General features: G+C 41.0%; 1 protein-coding gene across 1 annotated transcript in view; it reads right to left on the reverse strand.

Annotated features, from left to right (window-relative positions):
• Positions 1-18450, reverse strand: part of Ror1 (receptor tyrosine kinase like orphan receptor 1) — a 144666-nt gene that overhangs the window by 39300 nt on the left and 86916 nt on the right. The window lies entirely within an intron of this gene.

Consider the following 18450-nt stretch of genomic DNA (forward strand, 5'->3'; position numbering starts at 1 on the left):
GGGGGAAAAAACGCTTTTATTTTCGCAGCTGGTGGTGGGCTGGAAGATGATTTGGCTGTAAGAGTAAAGAGGAAATGAGTTGGAAATCTGGGCACATGTTGTACAGTTTTTGTTTTTTAAGCACAGATTATTTCTGCTTCATTTACTACAAAAGCATGGGTACATTAGCCCCACGATTTACTCAGATTGACATGACAATTAACAGGAGCACGAGGTAAGAAGCCAGTTACCACTGGGAAGAGCCAGAGGGCAGCTGGATCATGCAGCCCCTCCCCCATTAGTTACCAACTACCACCTCTCCCCTGTGGAAAGATGGCCAGGGAAAACCACAGGTGAGAGTTTAGATGAGTCACTAAACCCAGGACATCTAGAAACACTGAGGAACTATAACCTTGCCTTCTTGGCCTCCTAAAAGTTTTAAAAACAGCCTCCTTAAAATTCTGCTGCTTCAAATGACAATAATAAGTAACAGGAAAGTGGTTTTGAACTTGGAGACAGAAGGAATCAAGGACATGCTTAGTGACTGAATAGCCAGGGCTGGAAACTGTAGAGTTCAGGATCCAAGTTGTTGAGATTCAACAGGAGGGAAAGAAGCTATGCCCATTCCCTTAACCTCCCATGGGATGCTGGGATACTGTGACCTCACCTAGGAGCCATTGATCGGCCCAAGATGTGGAGTCCAGAACACTGCGCTGCCCCCAGGGCAGGCCATCGCTGCGCCAGGGCTGCTCACCCCATGTAAGGGGGTGCTTTCTTCTCAGTGAAAGGTGAGAATGCTGGGCGCCAGTGGCTCACGCCTGTAATCCTAGCTACTCAGGAGGCTGAGACCTGAGGATTGCGGTTCAAAGCCAACCCAGGGCAGAAAGTCCATGAGACTCTTATCTCCAATAAACTACTAGAAAAAGCTGGAAGTGGCAGAGTGGCTCAAGTGGTAGAGTGCTAATGCCCTGAGTTCAAGCCCCAAGACTGGTAAAAAACAAAAAAACACATGAGGAGAAGTTGGGTACCAGTAGGTCACACCTGTAATCCTAGATACTCAGGAGGCTGAGAGCTGATCATTTTTGCTCAAAGCAGTGCAAGCAGGCAGGAAAGTCTGTGAGACTCTTATCTCCAATTAACCACCAAAAATCCAGAAGTGAAGCTGTGACTCAAGTGGTAGAGTGCTAGCCTTGAGCCAAAAAACCTCAGAGACATCCCCCACAGTCCCTCAAAGTCTGGAGAACAAAATTCCCTTCTTGTGTTTATATACTCAGGTAAGCTGTCAACTCCTGAGCCATTGATGCCTCCGTACACGCACACGCATGCGCACATGCGTGTGCGTGTTGGTACTAGGATTTGAACTCAAGGCCTGGTGTTCTAACTGGGCTTTTTTTGCTCCGACATAGTGCTATGCCAGGTATCCTTCAGGTTTTTATTGTTGTTGTTTAATTGAAGGTAAGAGTGGATTTGTCTGCCTGGATTAGCTTTGACGTGAGAACTTTAGGTCTTGCCTTCCTGAGTTGCTAGGCTTACAGTGGTGTGTGTTTTACCTAAAAAACTGAGGTAGTAATTGGCTAGCATGCTTACAAGTAGAAACCATGAGGATTCTATCATATTTAAAACCTATTTACTTATTTACGAGTGTTTGGGATAAGACCCAGGGCCTCCTACATGCTAGGCAAGTTCTCTGCCATTGTGTTACACCCCTAGCCTATTTATTTATTTAGTGCTGCTACTGGGGCTCAAATTTAGGGCCTGAGTTCTCTGCCTTAGCTTTTTTGCTGGCACTCGATTACCTGAGCCATAGTCCCACATCTGGCTCATAGACTTACTTGCTCAGGTTGGCTTCAAACCACAATCCTCAGATCTTAGCCCCCAGAATGGCTAGGATCATAGGTGCGAGCCACCAGTACCTAGACACTATTTATTTAATTTTAAAACATGATCTCAACCATGTTTACTACAGTGGCCTCCAACTCAGAAGCCTCCAGCCTCAGCCTCTTGAGTGGCTAGATCACAATCAGATGTCATCATGCCTGACTGCTATGAAAACTGTTTTTCATGGCAGAGATAGCATATGATTGTTTCCAAAGAATTTGATCCAAGAATGCAATTATTGAAAAGCTAGTTACGAAGCTCTTACTCTGTAACATAGACTGTGGTTGAGCTCTGGTGTTGTACTTCCCTACTGGGATTGCAGTGTAGGAATCTCAGTGTATAGTGTCTAGAAAGTCCAGGAAGGCAGCAAACCAAAATGAAAAATGTCTTATGGGGCGCTAGTTTTCTGTAGCTTTCAACTCTGCCCTTTCTGGACAGGCATATAAAGGTGGCGATGGGAAAAGGATCTTCAAGCTTAGCCTTGAAAATAGCCTCTATTGCAAAGCTCTTTTTCTTTCTTTCTTTCTTTTTAAAGTTAACCTTTCAGTTCACATCTAAATGAATATATCATATACCTGACATAAAGACATTGAAATTTCAACGTTGCCCAATCCTGCAAGCACTCCATATGTTTACTTTCATAAATCCTACAGCAATGTGGAATTCTTTTTGGCTTAAATTTTACTTGGGTTGTAAAATTAACCCAACTTTTATTGGGTAACTAATACCATAAACCTATAGGGAAAAAGAAGGTTCTCAATGACCTAGCCTTGGATGCTTGGAAACCTAAATTGGGAGCGTTGACTCAACTCCCACACCACCCGCTGCTACTCTGGACGGCGCTTTTCAATCCCTCAGCATTACAAGAGCCCTGATGTTTAACGTGTCATTATGAGAACACTTCTTCCTCCCCAACATTAAACTCGCAAGACCTCAATTTATATCTCTTGGGAGGACAAAACCCTGGAATTACCCCCAGATATAAATCCCTAATCTACTGGGAGTTCCCATATTTTATGTGTGAGGCTTAGGTTAAACTTCTTACCACCTTTCCAGTTCAAGACTCTAAAAAACGAAGACTGAATAATTTTTTTTTTCTTCAGAATAAAATGGAATGCAGTTCCTTGGCTGCCCATTTCTTATGAAAGGCTTAGGAGCTGCAGGTGTATTGAATTTTTGATGATGTCTAAAATTCTTGCTATTCTGACCAGTCTCTTAGGGACAGATATATTTAAAAACCTCAAACTGAAAAACAAACAAGTATGTAATGTCATCTGCTCATGAGTAGTTCTCAGCCCTGGCTGCTTGTAAGTATCTCTTTGGGAAGCTTTCAAAAATTCCAGGGCTTGGGTCTCACCTGGACCTGTTGACTCATACTGGGGGGGGGGGGGGTTAGGGGAGGGGGCAGACCCAGGTATTCATTCATGAAAAAACTCTCATGTAAGTTAAATGTGGGTTGAGAACCACAGCATTGAAACAAACAATAAGTACCTTTGTTCTGTGCTAGGTGCTGTGTTAGGTCCTTCCTCCCTCTGTCTATGCTGGGTGCCATGTTGGATTTGTTTTGCCTCCCTCCCCACATCTTCCTCCCCTCCCCTCCTCTTCCTTTCCTTACTTTGTACTGAGGATTGAACCCAGCACCTTATGCTTGTTAGACAAGTGCTCTACACTTATGTCATGTTCCTAGCCCTTTCTGTTGCTTTGCTTTATTTGTGCAATAAGAGTTTGTGCATTTGTCTTACTAGCCTCAAACCATGATCTTCCTACCTCCACCTTCAAAGTAGCTAGGATTACAGGTATATACCACCTTGCCTGGCTTTTGGTACTTTCTTAAAGCATCTCCTCATGAGGTATTTTTCTCATCTTTAGCTTACAAAGGTAAATGCCCCAGTTCAGAGAAATTAAGTAACTTGCTCAAATTAACAAAAAAAAAAAAAAATCCCCATCAAAACCAAAACAATAACAACAAAACCCAGTGAGTAAAGTGAAAATGCAAACTCAGGCACTATACTATGTAGTTAGATCAGTAATGATGTTCTGTTCCTCAACACTGCTGTTAATTAGCCTAATCGGAAACAAGAGACTTCATAAGAAGCCTCTACTCTGTTGAGTTTCATAGATTTATAAAACAGCATCGAATAACTTAATACTGACAGCAGTCTTGTAAAGAAGGTGATGGTGCTGAGCTCTGGTGGCTCACACCCGTAATCCTAACTACTCAGAAGTCAGGGATTTGAGGATTATGGTTCAAAGCCAGTCTAGGAAGAAAAATCCATGAGATTCAAATCTCCAGTTAACCATTGAAAACTTGGAAATTGAGGTGTGGTTCAAGAGGTAGAACATCAGCCTTGAGTGGAAAAAAAACCTAAAGGATTGGGTCCAGGCCTTGAGTTCAAGTCCAAAGTACTGGGACCAAAAAGAAAAGGAAAAGAGAAAGAAAGAAGGTGGTAGTGTAATGATGAGAAAACTGAGGGTCGGGAACCATGAAGAACTGTCCAGAGTCGCAGAACAAACAGACCTAGAATGGCTGTTTCCTCTCCTGTAGCTCGCCTCCACATGGTCTGGAGAAGGAAGTTTCTTTGAAGTACACTCGGTGTCCAGAGGGTTTCTTTTAAAGGTAAAGTCACAGTCACCTTTCTTTCCATTCCTTTTCCTGCTTGTGCAGGCGGGAGGAGAGCAAATGCCCATGCCGGCTCCCGGAGTCAATCAGCTTTGTGCTTTTTTCCAGTTCACACTTCTTTCATCATGGATGTCTTCCTGTCTTGCTGCATGCTTCATAAATTGAAAACATGAAACAGCACGGCTGCAAAAGTACAAGGACTCTTGCACCAAGAGTGCTTGAGGCTGCATCCTATGGCAAAGCAACTCCAGCCATTCATCACAGCAGCTGGCACCAGCCTGCGCCAGCCACCTCATCGTGATGTCAAGGTGCAGGGTGCTTTGTGATCGGCAAGCCTGTTTCTCATAAACTTCTCGTAATTAAGTTACCACGTGGCCAGCCTCTACAACCTTCCTGATTCTGTGGTGGGATTGGGAAAACCAGATACAGTTTTGTCCACCAGCTCTACAGCCTCTCTTTCCCCTAGGTGAGAAGCTGAAGAAGGAGGCTGGAACTGGCCTGAAAGATGGTGGACCAGAACCATGTGGCCCTAGGAAGATTCCCTGCAGGAAGTTTTGGAGAGCGAGGGAAGAGAGGGCTCTTCTGAGGGATTTCCTCATCCACTGCCTGCCAGTGTTTCCTGTTTCTTTCCTTGCTGGGGAAGCCTGGGAACCTTCTGATACTCGACTTGCAAGTCCTGGATGTTTCCATATTTAGACCATGTTATTCTTGAGGCCTGGAATATGACCCACCCTCTTTATCGTCTTGTCTTTCCTTTTTCTGTTTCCTTCCTGGAGCCATTGGGGGTTGAACTCAGGACTGCCCACTTGCCAAAGCAAGTGCTCTACTGTTGGAGCCACATCCCTAACGCTTCTGTCAGTTTTCAAAGAGGGTCTCACATTTTTGCTCGGACTGTGATCCTACTATTTTAGGCTTTCTGTGTACCTAGGATAACAGACATCTGCCACCATACCCATCTTTTTTTTAAATTGATGAAAATGTAGTCTTGCAAATATTTTTGCTTGAGGTGGTTTGGAACCTTGATCATCCTGATCTCTGCCTCCAAAAGAGCAAAGATTACAGGTGTAAGCCATCATGGCTTTCTTCTCCTCTTTAAGATGGATCCAGGTGCTCTATACTCCCCCAGAAAAGTGTCCACTCACATCAGAACACCCACACAGGTTTCTGACTGCACGCTGTCTTTTTGTGTCTCACTCTCCCTTTCACTGACTGATCATCAGGACTGTAACAGACTGCAGAGACTGCCCTAGCTTGCCCACTATACCAGAAATGCTCCCCAGCCTGGAAACCATGTTTGTCCTCATCAGAATAACACAAGACACAAGCCCATCTACTAGACATAATCAGCTGAACTAACTCATGATGATTTTGGCCCTAAATATTCCCTTTAGAATAATAATGTTAAAATGTATGCCTCTCCTTAGTGAGAAGAGAATTATTAACTATAAAACTTAAGCCAAAGGATTGAGAACAGGTCCTCAAACAAGTATTTGTGCACAGACATTCATGGACACGCTATTCACCATAGCCAAAGGTGGAAACAATTCAATGGCCATTAACAGATGAGGATAGGTAAGGAATTCCAGATACAGAAGGTGGAATATTATTCAGCCATTAAAAGGGATGAGGTATCAAAACCTGATACAATGTAAATGAACATCAAAACCATTATGCCAAGTGAAATAGGATGGCCATGAAAACGTGTTTGGCTCATTTAGTTGGAATATTCAGAACATGTAACCTTTTAGTGATGGAAAATTGGCTGGGGAGGGGAAGAAAGTGATTAATTGGAGAGGCAGTCAGTGTATACCTTTGTGGTTGTACTACTGAACCATTCACTTTAGAATGGTTAATTGTGTTATGTGAATTTCACCTCTATTAAAACAAAACACATTTATACCCAAGGGCCAAGGTAGAGGGACTCTGCCTCAGAGAGGGCCAATGGCTTGAATTTCAAGCCTTGAAGTTGGGGCAGGATATGGGCCCAGCCCTGTAGGTCCTTTCCTACAGATTAGTATGATATAAGTATTGATGATTTGTGGAGTATCAGCAAATATCTTTGATTTGATTCTCATGGCTCTTCCTGTGGATTGCCGGACAGAGTGACTCCCTAAACCCACCGCACCTAATGGAAAAGTCAGCTAAAGAACCCAGTGCCTCTGAATGGACCTGCTACCACACTCGAGGAGGCCAAGAGATGTAACTGTATCAAGATACCTGGCCTAAACCCTGGAAGGAATTTCACCATCCAGCTCAAAGAGCTAGAGAGTCTGTAACGGTGCTCCTGGAGCCATTCACAATGAGGCTTGCTTCCTTGTGTGAGGGCAGCAATCTCTCCTTACCCAAGCAAAATAACTTGCCAGTTGCTTCCCAAAAGACCCTCATGACCACAAATAGATGGAAAGTAATCCTTTATAAAAATGTGAAAACAAGCCACCTATTTGCCACTCTGGTTAAAAGCAAAGCCACATGGAAGCTTTGAAAACCTCAGGAGAGGTGTGAAGCCTCCCAGCTGAGCGGCAGGTTCCCCCCTCCTCCCCTCGTCACCCAGGGAGGTGCAGTCAAATCACTTGGAGGTGAAAAACAGCTATCACAAAAAGAGATGATGATAGACAAATGGATTTGGTCAAACTGAAACCTTTGGCACAGCCAAGAAACCAGAATAAAGAGAAAATCTGCAGAATGGGAGAAAACATTTGTAAAATATTCATCCCACAGGGGATTAGTATCCAGAATATATAAGGAGCTCAAAACAACCCCTTGGCAAAACACAGATAATCTGATTAATGGTACATATAGCTATTTCTTTTAAAAATGACATTAAGTGGCTAATGAAAAATGTTGAACATCAGGGAAATGCAAATGAAAATTTTTATGACATATCATCCCACCTCAGTCAGAATGGCAACCATAAAAAAGAAAAATAGCCATGTGCCAGTGGCTTACACCTGTAATCCTAGCCTCTCATGAGGCTGAGATCCGAGGATCTCCAGCCCAGGCAAGAAAGTCTGTGACACTCATATCTCCAGTTAATCACCAAAAGAGCCAGAAATGGAGCTGTGGCTCAAGTGGTAGAATACTAGTCTTAAGCAAGAAAGATCATGGCACTGAGTTCAAGCCCCACGACCGACAGAAAACAAAAAAGGATCCCACACAAGAGCCTTTTATCTACAATCAAATAGTTTAAAAAAAGCCAATAGTGGAGCTGTGGATCAAATAGTAAAGTGCTAGCCTTGAGCAAAAAACTCAGGGACAGTGCCTAGGCCCTGAGTTCAATCCCTAGGACCATCACAAATCAAACCAAACCAAAAACCAAAAACAAAAAATGCCAAATGCTATCAAGGAAGCAGAGAGACACAAAGATTTTTATAGTGTTGGTGAGAATGTAAATTAGAACACACATTCCACATTGTGAAAATAACATGGAGGTTACTCAAGAAACAAAAGATAGAAATAACATGATCCAGAAGTTCCACAACTGGGTATATAACCAAAGAAGAGGAAACACTATGCTGCAGATAAAGAGTGCCAAGATAAAGATAGCCAGGATGCAGAATTAACCAGCTGTTCACTGTTGTATGAATAAAGGAAAGGTGATGTATATGCACATCCAAATATTATTTGCGCACACACGAAAAAGGAATCAAATATTAACATTTGTGGCAAGCTGGAGAGAAATGAAAGACACACTGTTAAATAAAAGACAGGCACATTCTTTGAGGGAGCTTAAATGAGGTCATCTCATGGAGTAGAGAGTAGGATATAGTGGATGACAGACAGGGGAGGGCCATGGGTACAAACCACAGTTGCATAGAAGGAATAAGTTTTGTTGCACTGAACAGTAGGATGACTACAGTTAATTTACAGTATAACTCAAAATAGCTAGAAGAAAGGCTGTGTGTGTGTGTGTGTGTGTGTGTGTGTGTGTGTGTGCGCGCACGCACACACATGCTCATGCACTCATGCACACTAGTGCATGCACTCCCATACTTACATGCACTGGTACTGAGACTTGAACTCGGGGCTTCCTGCTTAACATTTTACTCAATGCTGGCACACTACCACTTGCAGATACCTCTACTTCTAGTCTTAGGTGGTTACCTGGAAATAAGAGTCTCACAGACTTTCCTGAGCTGGTTTGAAACAATGATCCTCAGATCTCAGCCTCCTGTGCAGGTAAGATTACAGGTGGGAGCCACTGGCGCTGGCTTAAGAAAGGATTTTGAATATTGTCAACACACAAATTCTGATTTGACCATTGCACATGATATACATGTGTTGAAAGAATAGTGTACTTTAGAGTGCTAGCTTTGAGCTGAAGAGCTGAGGGACAGCGCCCAGGCCCAGAGTTCAGGCCCTACGACCGAACCCCCCTCCAAAATAGTGTATCTTGTAAATATGTATAATTATTATGTATCAGTAAAACAATTATTCAAAGGAGGATACATGATAAACCCCAAGGGTCCATAATTATCCCAACATACATAGAACATCATCAAGGATACCAAGATGTAGATAAGAAATCATAATCAGATGTGGTCTCAAGAGTTTACCAAATATCCAAAGCGATCTTTTTCCTGACACCTTTCTTGAGCCTAGAAGTATCCTCAGCTAACTGGCAACCAGGAGAAAGAACATCTTTTGAGGCTTAGCATCTTTAACTGGACTCATCTCAGAATGAGGCACTCTGGTAAAGTTGCACCCGGACAGGTACAGAGAGGTGCATGGAAAGAGCCAGTTGGGTGGGGAGCTGTGGGGAAACACCTGAAGCTGACTTTGCCTCAGGCTGGATGTGGTGATGTGATTACAGGTGAAATATGTGATCCCAATGTTAACTCACAGACTGTTTTCTAAAGACCAATTGGAAAGCGGGCATCAAAGAGGGCAACGTGTTAGCATACTTGACCTGTAAGGTCAATTTTCAAAGCGAGCCAATCAAAGCATGTCAATCCAGAGGAGCAATGACTCACAGAGAAGACTTAAATCTATGAGACTGAGGATTCCACTCACCCTAATATCCCTTTGTCTTTCACTGGAATGCCTTTGTAAGCACAAGTGATTTTGAAGTAACTGTGTCACGTAGCTCGTAGCTCCTGTGGTTCCCACAGCTGGACACAGACACCTGAGAACACTGACCCCCTTACCTAAAAAGTTCTTTACTCTGTGTTCCATATTTTTTGTTCTTTTAAAAAAAATCAATCAAATTTCAAGGTTTTCTCCATCCCTCACCCTTCTCTCCTTCCCCCCGCACTCCCCGCCCCCCCCCCCCCGCCTCTATGGCCAGGAACCATTAAAACAAACAGATAAATAACATTCTGTCATAGTTTCCACAGCAGCACATAACAGTTATTTGTGTCCAACTTAGCGAAGGGAAGGTGTTGGCTTAGCTTCGTGGTGATGCTGGGGAACACAAGGGTTGCATTGCGTTTGGGAAAAGAAAAAATGAAAAAAGAAGAAGAGCCCAATGACCCAGACTTATATCTCACAAATGTAATTTGAAGGAAAATCAGGCACGTAATATATTTTATTCCTTTTTAAAAACATACTTGCAATGATAGGACTGCACTAGAATGGTATTTATAGGAAGAGGAAAGATTGCTAATAAATGGAATGAGTGATTTTTGCCTGCTTCAATTTGCTGAGGTTTTTGTGATAGGAGTGGCCTGGCACCTTCTAAAAATGCCTGGGATGTTTTTACTTTCCCTGATGTTAAAGAGCCGGCTCTGCTCCCTCAGGTCAGCTGATGCAGAGAGGGTGCAGTGACAGTCAGAGCCCCCAACTCCTCATCAGAAACCCTGAGGATGTGCTTTGGCAGTTCTCCAAATATCAGGCATTCAAACCACCCCCTAAATTTTCCCATTGAGAATAATGGGACTTTGAAATAAAATGAAACTCACACATACCAATCTGGATAGATTTTCTGCCACAAATGCTTTGATTTTTTTCTTCTATTTTCCTTTTATGCCTTTGGCCATGGATTGAAAAAAGAGAAGGTTTGTGGCAAGAGTGGTACATGGAATGTGGGGACTTCTTAGGAGAGTCTTGATTTCATCTAACTACTCAGAAGTGGGATGAAACCTAATCCCCAATTCTTGCTCTTCTGTTTCACCCCATCTTTGTCTTCCACTCCTGCACATGGTGTCTACAAAAGACTTCCAGCTCCTATACACAGACCCTCCACCCCAAATCCTAGTATAGAAAAGAGAAGACAGAAATCCCCACCCCAACCCCCAACCTCCAACCTCTAAACAGAGATTCCCTGCCCTCTAGCCCCCCCCCACAAAATTCAGAAATTTCCCACTCTAATCTTCAATCCCCCAGTCTTTAAATAGAGATACCCACTTTATCTCCTTAAAAGACAATAGAGATCCCTACCCTAAACCTAAACAGAGACCCTCCCACCCCAACTCCCAGTCCTCAAATGACAATACAGAGGTGCCTTACTCCAATCCTCAGCCCTTAACCTCTAATCAGCCTCTCCCAACCCACCCCTAGCATCTCAAGACAATAGAGACACCAAACCCCACCCCAACCCCAGCCTCCTAACCCTAGCCTATACAAGACACCCACCCTAATCTCCGAACCCCCACGTAGATATCCCTACTCCAACTCCCAGACTCCTCAAAGACAACAGAGATATCTGCATCAAATTTAGAATCTCACAATTTGAAAGACTGTAAAGATAGAAATGAACATGAAAATAAGGGTTAATATGGGATACGTGGAATAGGAATGTTAGGGCATGGATTAAGAAGAGGTCTCTGGGACAGAATTGTGAAATCCAAAATGGCAAAATGAGAAGTAGGAGTAGATTAAGGACTTTGACTAGAGAGGGAAAGTGCAGAGCCAGAAAAGGGAGGCCGTATATCCTAGCATTCAAACATCCGCTGTGCAATATCTGCATAAGCAGGGGAGAAATGTGTGATGGAATAATCTCTCTTCATTCCTCCTCTCTTTCCTCACTTCCCTTTTCCATTTCTCTTTTTCAGCCCATGGTTTTACTAAAACCCAGTGCTTGAGACTTAAGGAAGCGTTATCTACTTAAGACTGTGAAACTTTCTCTAAAATAGATCACATTTTAGGCCATAATGGAAGTCTTAACAAATACAAGATAATTGAAATAGTTTCTCTTATCAGATCATAATGGAATAAAATTAGATAGAAAAAGCATAAAAACTATATAAGCACATGCAACTTAAACAGTAATACACTTCTGAATGATCAGTGGGTTACTGAAGAAATCACAAAGGAAATTGAGAAAATGAAAATGAAACTACAATAGTAGAAAAATAGAACTACTAGGATGCAAAGGCAGTTCGAAGGTGTTTTCCAGCCATCGATGCCAACATTAAAAACCCATTGACAGCTCAAATTAATAACAATGCACCTCAAGCTTTTTAGAAACCAAGATCAAGTCAAACTCCAAATCAGTGGATAGAAAGAAAAAAGGAATATCAGGGTGGAAATTAATAAAATGGATCCTAAAAGAACAACAAAAATTTATTGAAACAAGAGTTGATTGGTTGAAAAGATAAACAAGATCAACAAACCCTTAGCTAAAGCAAAAGAGAGTGAAATACAAGTTAATAAATTAGAAGTAGAAAAGAGGGATGTTAAATACCTGTCAATTAAATCTGAAGAATCATCAAGGACTATTTTGAAGATGTATATTCTAATAAATTAGAGATAGGAGTCTATTCTGGTAAATTCTATGAGAAATGGATAAACTTCTAGCCATAAACAATCCCAAGAGAGCTATAACAGGCAATCAGAACAAAGGGTCTCTCAAGAAAGAAGCGTCCAGGATGGAGTGGACTCATTGCTGATTTCTACTAGATCTGTAAAGGACTAAGACTAATGTTCTTCAAACTACTACATTAAACAGAAATAAAAGAAATGCTACCAAGCTCATTCTATGAAGCTAGTCTTACCCAATACCACAACAAAATAAGAACCAAAAAGAAAGAAAAGAATCTACTTGTTTCCCTGATAAGCATAGATACAAAATTTCCTAATAAAATGCTGGCAAACTGAATTCAGCATCACATTAAAAAAGATTATACACCACAAGCAAGTTAATTTCATTCCAATGATGTGAGGATGGTTCACTAGAGGCAAAATTAATAAATACAACACAGTACATAATAGGAATGCGACATTAAAATCAGTATCTCAGAAATGAAGACAAAGCTTTGACAAAATTAACATCATTATAAAACTCTTGAAGAAAAGTAGGAATAGAAGAAATGTACTTAAACATAAAACAGCTATAAGCGAAAAGTCTATAGAAACATTGTATTAAATAGGCAAAAATTAATGGGTAAAAAATTCTTCTAAAATCAGGAATGAAACAAGGGTACCTAATCTCTCTTCTCTTAATCAACCCAGTGATTGTTTTTGTGCCAGAACATTGGACAAAGAAAAATGCACAAAGGGGATACAAATATAAAAGGAAGAACCCAAATTATCCCTATTTACAAATGATAATATTCTACACCTAAAAGGTCCTAAAGAAAAAAAAGGTCCTAAAGATTAAACCAGAGAACTCTTTGATCTTATAAGTAATTCCAGCAAAGTAGCAGTATATAAAATCAACATATGAAACTAGTAGCTCTTCTTTATGCCAATAACAAACAGATTGACAAATCAATCAAGAAAATAATTCCATTTATGATAACCTCAAAACAAACAAAAGAAACCCATAACGTAACTAGGAATAATCTTAAGAAGGTGAATGATCTCTACTGTGTAAACTATTAAACAGGGAGGAGAAAAATGTAGAAGGCATTAGAAGATAGGAAGACCTGCAATGTTCATGGATCAGCAATTTGAATATTGTAGAAATGGCTATAGTACCAAAATTGATCTAAAGATTTAATGTAATCTGCATTAAAGAAAAATCAACTGAAATTCGTAAAGAAGCCCAAAAAGACAGAATACCCAAAGCAATGCAGTGCAAAAAGACCAATGCTGGAGGTTTCACAACTTCAAATTATACTACAGAGCCACAGTAACTTATGTAGAACAGTGGAATAGAACTGAGGATGCAGCCGGGCGCTGGTGGCTCACGCCTGTAATCCTAGCTACCCAGGAGGCTGAGATCTGAGGATCGCAGTTCAAAGCCAGCCCGGGCAGGAGAGACTGTGAGACTCTTATCTCCAATAAACCACCAGAAAACCGGAAGTGGCGCTGTAGCTCAAGTGGTAGAGCGCTTGCCTTGAGCTGAAGAGCTGAGGGACAGCGCCAAGGCCCAGAGTTCAAGCCCCACGACCGACAAAAAAAAAAAAAAAAAAAAAGAACTGAGGATGCAAAAATAAGCCTACAAAACTACAGACATCAGATTCCTGACAAAGAAGACAAAAATATACATCCGCGAGGAGACAGCCTTTTCTAACAAATGGCGTAAAAAAAAAATGGATATCCACAGGTAGAAGACTGAAATCAGATTCCTAGTTCCTATCCCATACAAAAATCAGTTCAGAATGGATTATCTCACAATGTGGTAGTATCAAGCTATGGAACCAGTTCAGGTATTCAACAAATGATGAATGGATAAAAAAAAAGTGGTATATTGGCATGATTTTCCACTATAAATGAAGAAAATCATGCTGTGAGCAGGAAAATGTTTGGAACAGGAAGTTGCAGTGTTAAAACAGACTGAAAAAGACAAATACTGGTGTTTTATCTCCTATGTGGAATGCAGAGCTAAAAATATAAAAATACAAAATAAAAATAAAGAGAAACAATTTGCATGGGAGCAGGGAGGAGGGGGCAGAGGGAATATGACCCTTGTTCTCCATGGGCAGATGGTTCCATAAGACTACCATTGAGAAAAACAACAATAACAACAAAAAAAAAACCCAAAATGTGAATGCTCAGGATATAGAAGTTCAGTAGTATACTGCAGATGCCTGATTCATTTTTCCCAAATGCTGCCCAACTTACGATAAATACACGGCTCCATTCAAGAAATTAAAAATGTTTAGTTTACCACTTAAATGAAGCACATTTATTTTCCTTGCTTTTGAGGAGTCATATTTTCACAAAATTAAGGGCAGGAAAACAGCAGATCACACAAATAGACAAAACACCCACTGGTCTGCATAATGCACATGAGATAACTTAAATTTTATTTTTGAAATTTCCTTCTCTCTCTCTTCCCCCATCTCTCTGGGTAATCTATTTAAAAAGCAGTGATTAATTTCTTATACTTTTAGAGTCTGGGAATTCCAAGGCTACAGCATGGTGAGTTCCTGCCTTGTGACAGGAACTTCTGAAAGTAAGAAAGATAATCCTCATTTTATACTTGAAGAAATTGGAGTTCAGAGATTAAAACTCATGCCCCAAATATTAGTTCTTGCTCCAAATTTCCTGCTGTTTCCATTATAAGGTTAACCACAGTATATAGGAACATGAATACACTTCATGTGTAGTGGAAAAGAGGCATGAAACAGTATTTGCAGGTAACATTGCCATGAACAATGGTTCTGTGTGCTTAGAGGAGGGAGGGATTTAGATGAAAATAGTTAAGTTTTATTGAATATCATCCTCAAAACTGTCCAAGTGCACAACACTGTTTCTGTATTTAGAACAAACTGAAGAAACAAGCTGGAGAAAGGTGGTACACTGTTGACAGTGCGGTATCTTCTTTCCAGTTCTGCACTACTTAAACTCAACAGGAGAGAGAGTGGGAAATTTGAAAGCAGAAGTTGGAAAAGTCTTTTTTTTTTTTTAAGGAGGAGAAGAGGGAAGCAAAAGTAGAAAGATGATGGATAGAAAAGAACCCTCCCAGGCAAGTTGGCTCGATTCAGGATCCCTACCTCCAGCAAAGACTTTTCTTACTTCCTAGCTATTGACAGGAAACATGCTGGCCAAATAAGTTTCAAGTTTTGCTAGGGCATTACCTAAGTGAAGCAGGATGCTGGGACCAAACTTGGCATCCCTGAATGGAAAAGTCACTGGGCTGGAAACCCGAAGACTATATGGTCTTGCTCTCATTTTGGCTGCCAACAAGGTTATTTCCATACAACCTTGGTGAGGTCACTCTCTTTTGTCCTTAGTGACTCGATTTGTATACTATGGAATTTTAACTATATTATGTTCTTTCCAGTTCCAATGTTCTTTCCAAGCTGAATGCCTTATGGTTACTCCAGTTTAAACTCTTACGACATCCTACCAAGATGGCTGCAGCAACCTCTTAATTGGCCTCTGTACCTCCCTTCTTGGCTCTGTAAACTGAAGCAGAAGGAGCTACCTAATGGAGAGAGTAGATCACCTCTCTCTGACAACTGTTCAGTGACTCTCTACCACATGACGTTTACTGGAGACAGTCTTGGCACATTAACACAGGTCACAGGGCTCCTGAACTACCTTGACCATACTAAGTTTTGTCTCCAGCCATTGTTCCCATCAATCTTCAGACACTGGTGTTAAAAACCAGCTGGCAGGTGCTAACATAGCAGCTGTCACAGATATTTGTGCTTTGGCCATTTACCTCTAGGAAATTCACTCTCCTTCATCTTTCCAGTGTTAGTTTAATCTCCACTTCTTTAAGAGGCTTTCCTGGATCCACACCATCATCCCCTATCTATTCTATGAGAAGATAGAAAATCTCCAGTATCCTACACTTAGTTCATTCTACCATGATTATTTGTTGAGAGGTCTGTTCCTCTATCAGGCAGAATGTTCTTGAAAAGCAGGAGCTGTTCTTATTTTTCTTTGCACTCCTAATCCATTCTCAATCTTACTCGGAGCAAAGCCTAGTACATATAACCTGGTTGTTGAAGGCCCTAATAAATGCTTACAAATTTATACTCTATGTTTCTCAGTTATAGCTGTACAGACTTCTGCAGGTTCCAACACCATCAGCCTTCAGCAAGTCCTCATTTGAATATAGCCTCAAAGGGTAGAACATGACAGTTCCAATCTCCATTCCCCCCCACCCCCATTCCTCCCCTCTACCTTTAGTCTTACAACCTCACACATATTCTTTCTGAGCTGGCAGGTTAAAGATAAGACACCTATGTTTTGTTCCCTCCCACTGATTTCTATTTTTTCTCTATTAATATGTTTTTTTTTATTGTGAAAATACCGTACAGAGGGGTTACAATTACATAAGCAAGGTAATGAGCACATTTCTTATCAAGCATTGTTGTCTCCTCCTTTGTTTCCCCTTACCATCCCTGTCCACCCCTTCTACCCCCGCCAAAGTTGTAAGATTCGTTTTTCAACATAACGTCTTGAACATCTCATTGTTGCGATGGGTCCATCTGTATCCCTATTTAAACAATTTGTTTTCCCCACTGATTTCTTTAACCCAAAATGCAAAGACTCTACAGTCAGGCCTGGGGGCCAGATTTCTGATTTGTAGGGTTCATAGTACAGAATCATATCTGACTCTGTGCAGTTATTACTCTAAGCATTACTAAACACCCCTAACCTATCAACTTCTGGCTTTGAAGTCATTTCCAGTTGGAATGTTTTTAGGCTGAAAAAAAAAGACAGGTTTGTGAAAAGACATAAACATCTTTGGTGAGAGGTGACATATGTTTTTCCTAGTGGAAGCAAGACACTCCCACAGATTCTGCAGCTTTTGGACAGTGCATAAAATACATCTCTTAGGCAATTAATCTTCTGGCAGGCTTTGAGTGAAGCAATTACCCCCATGTTTTTCTTTGTCATTGTTCGAAAGTTTAACAGTGCATCTATCTACTGCATTTGTGTCTGGAGAGCTGCAGAGTGAGCACATGTAAAAATGCTTAGTGTTCACACGTTTGATTTAAATATTGACAAATTTTTTCATTAGTACATTAAACCCTTAGCTTTATTCATCTTAAATGCTTTCCAGGAGAGTGACTTCCCCCATGAATGTGACTCCTAGTAACTCAATACAAACTTTGTAAGCCACAGAACCATGGGACATGGCAGTCTATTGTGTTCACATCCTACAGAGAGGCAGCTGTAACTGGTTAGGAACCAGTGCTGGAAATAGTATTTGGAGCTTTCTTGGCAGATTTCTTACATCGTTATTCAATATGAACTGCAAATCACATGCTCATAGTTATGAATATGTCAGGAAACTCCTAGTGTTCATGTTTTGTTTGACAAAGCTATTTTCAAGTAGTGTTGGAAGACAGAGGTGTCTAACACTTGGGGTGTAGAAGAAAAGAACCCCTTCCCAGCCCCAGCACGTTTTGAGAAGCTGGTAATTCAGTCCTCTATGACAAAAGCTCAAGTCCTCACCGGTAGAAGTATACTTCATGTAGTCTTGATTAGTCCAGGATGCATGTCAAGGCTACTAGAGGTCTGGAAGGAAATGCAAGAAACTTGTTCACTGCTTGCTCAGTTTGGATCAACTGAGCTTCAAATCAGGGTAGCAACTGCTTGCTGTTCATGCTAGCGGCCGCTGAGCAATGCCCCTCAGTACTGCTCAGGACAGGAATAGGAATAAAGCAGAGCAGAGAGGGAAAGAGGAAAGTAGAGAGTAAAGTAATGGAGAGCAGGCAGGAAGAAGAGAGAAAAAGGAGGAAGTGTTAAGAAAAGGCTAACTTTGAGACAAGTGCAACACCTAAACAAGTAAATGAATAAAATAATAAACAATAAAATATAAACAGTAGTATTATAATTTAAATTTAGATTTCCTTCCCTCTCACGTTTCCTGCTTTCATCCCTGTGCAGGGATTAGACCCAAGTCATGCAAGGCAAGTTCTCCATACTGAGCTATGTGACATCCTTTACTACATTCTTATAAGATAGGTAAAGCATTCTTGTTACACCATTGGAAAAGCAATAATAGTTGCAGAAATTTGGAAAAACAGAGAGAAACAGAAAGAAGAGAGAATCACCTATAGCTGGAATTTACACAAGAATCACAGTTTACATGTAGAAGGTATTTTTGTGCACTTGTATTAACATATAAATTACCTTTTTTTTTTAAACAAATTGGACTTATACCAGACATATCTCCTTAATAA

The sequence above is a fragment of the Dipodomys spectabilis genome, unplaced genomic scaffold, assembly GCF_019054845.1.
Source record: "Dipodomys spectabilis isolate Male_0828 unplaced genomic scaffold, ASM1905484v1 ptg000002l, whole genome shotgun sequence".
In the NCBI taxonomy this organism is placed as follows: domain Eukaryota; kingdom Metazoa; phylum Chordata; class Mammalia; order Rodentia; family Heteromyidae; genus Dipodomys; species Dipodomys spectabilis.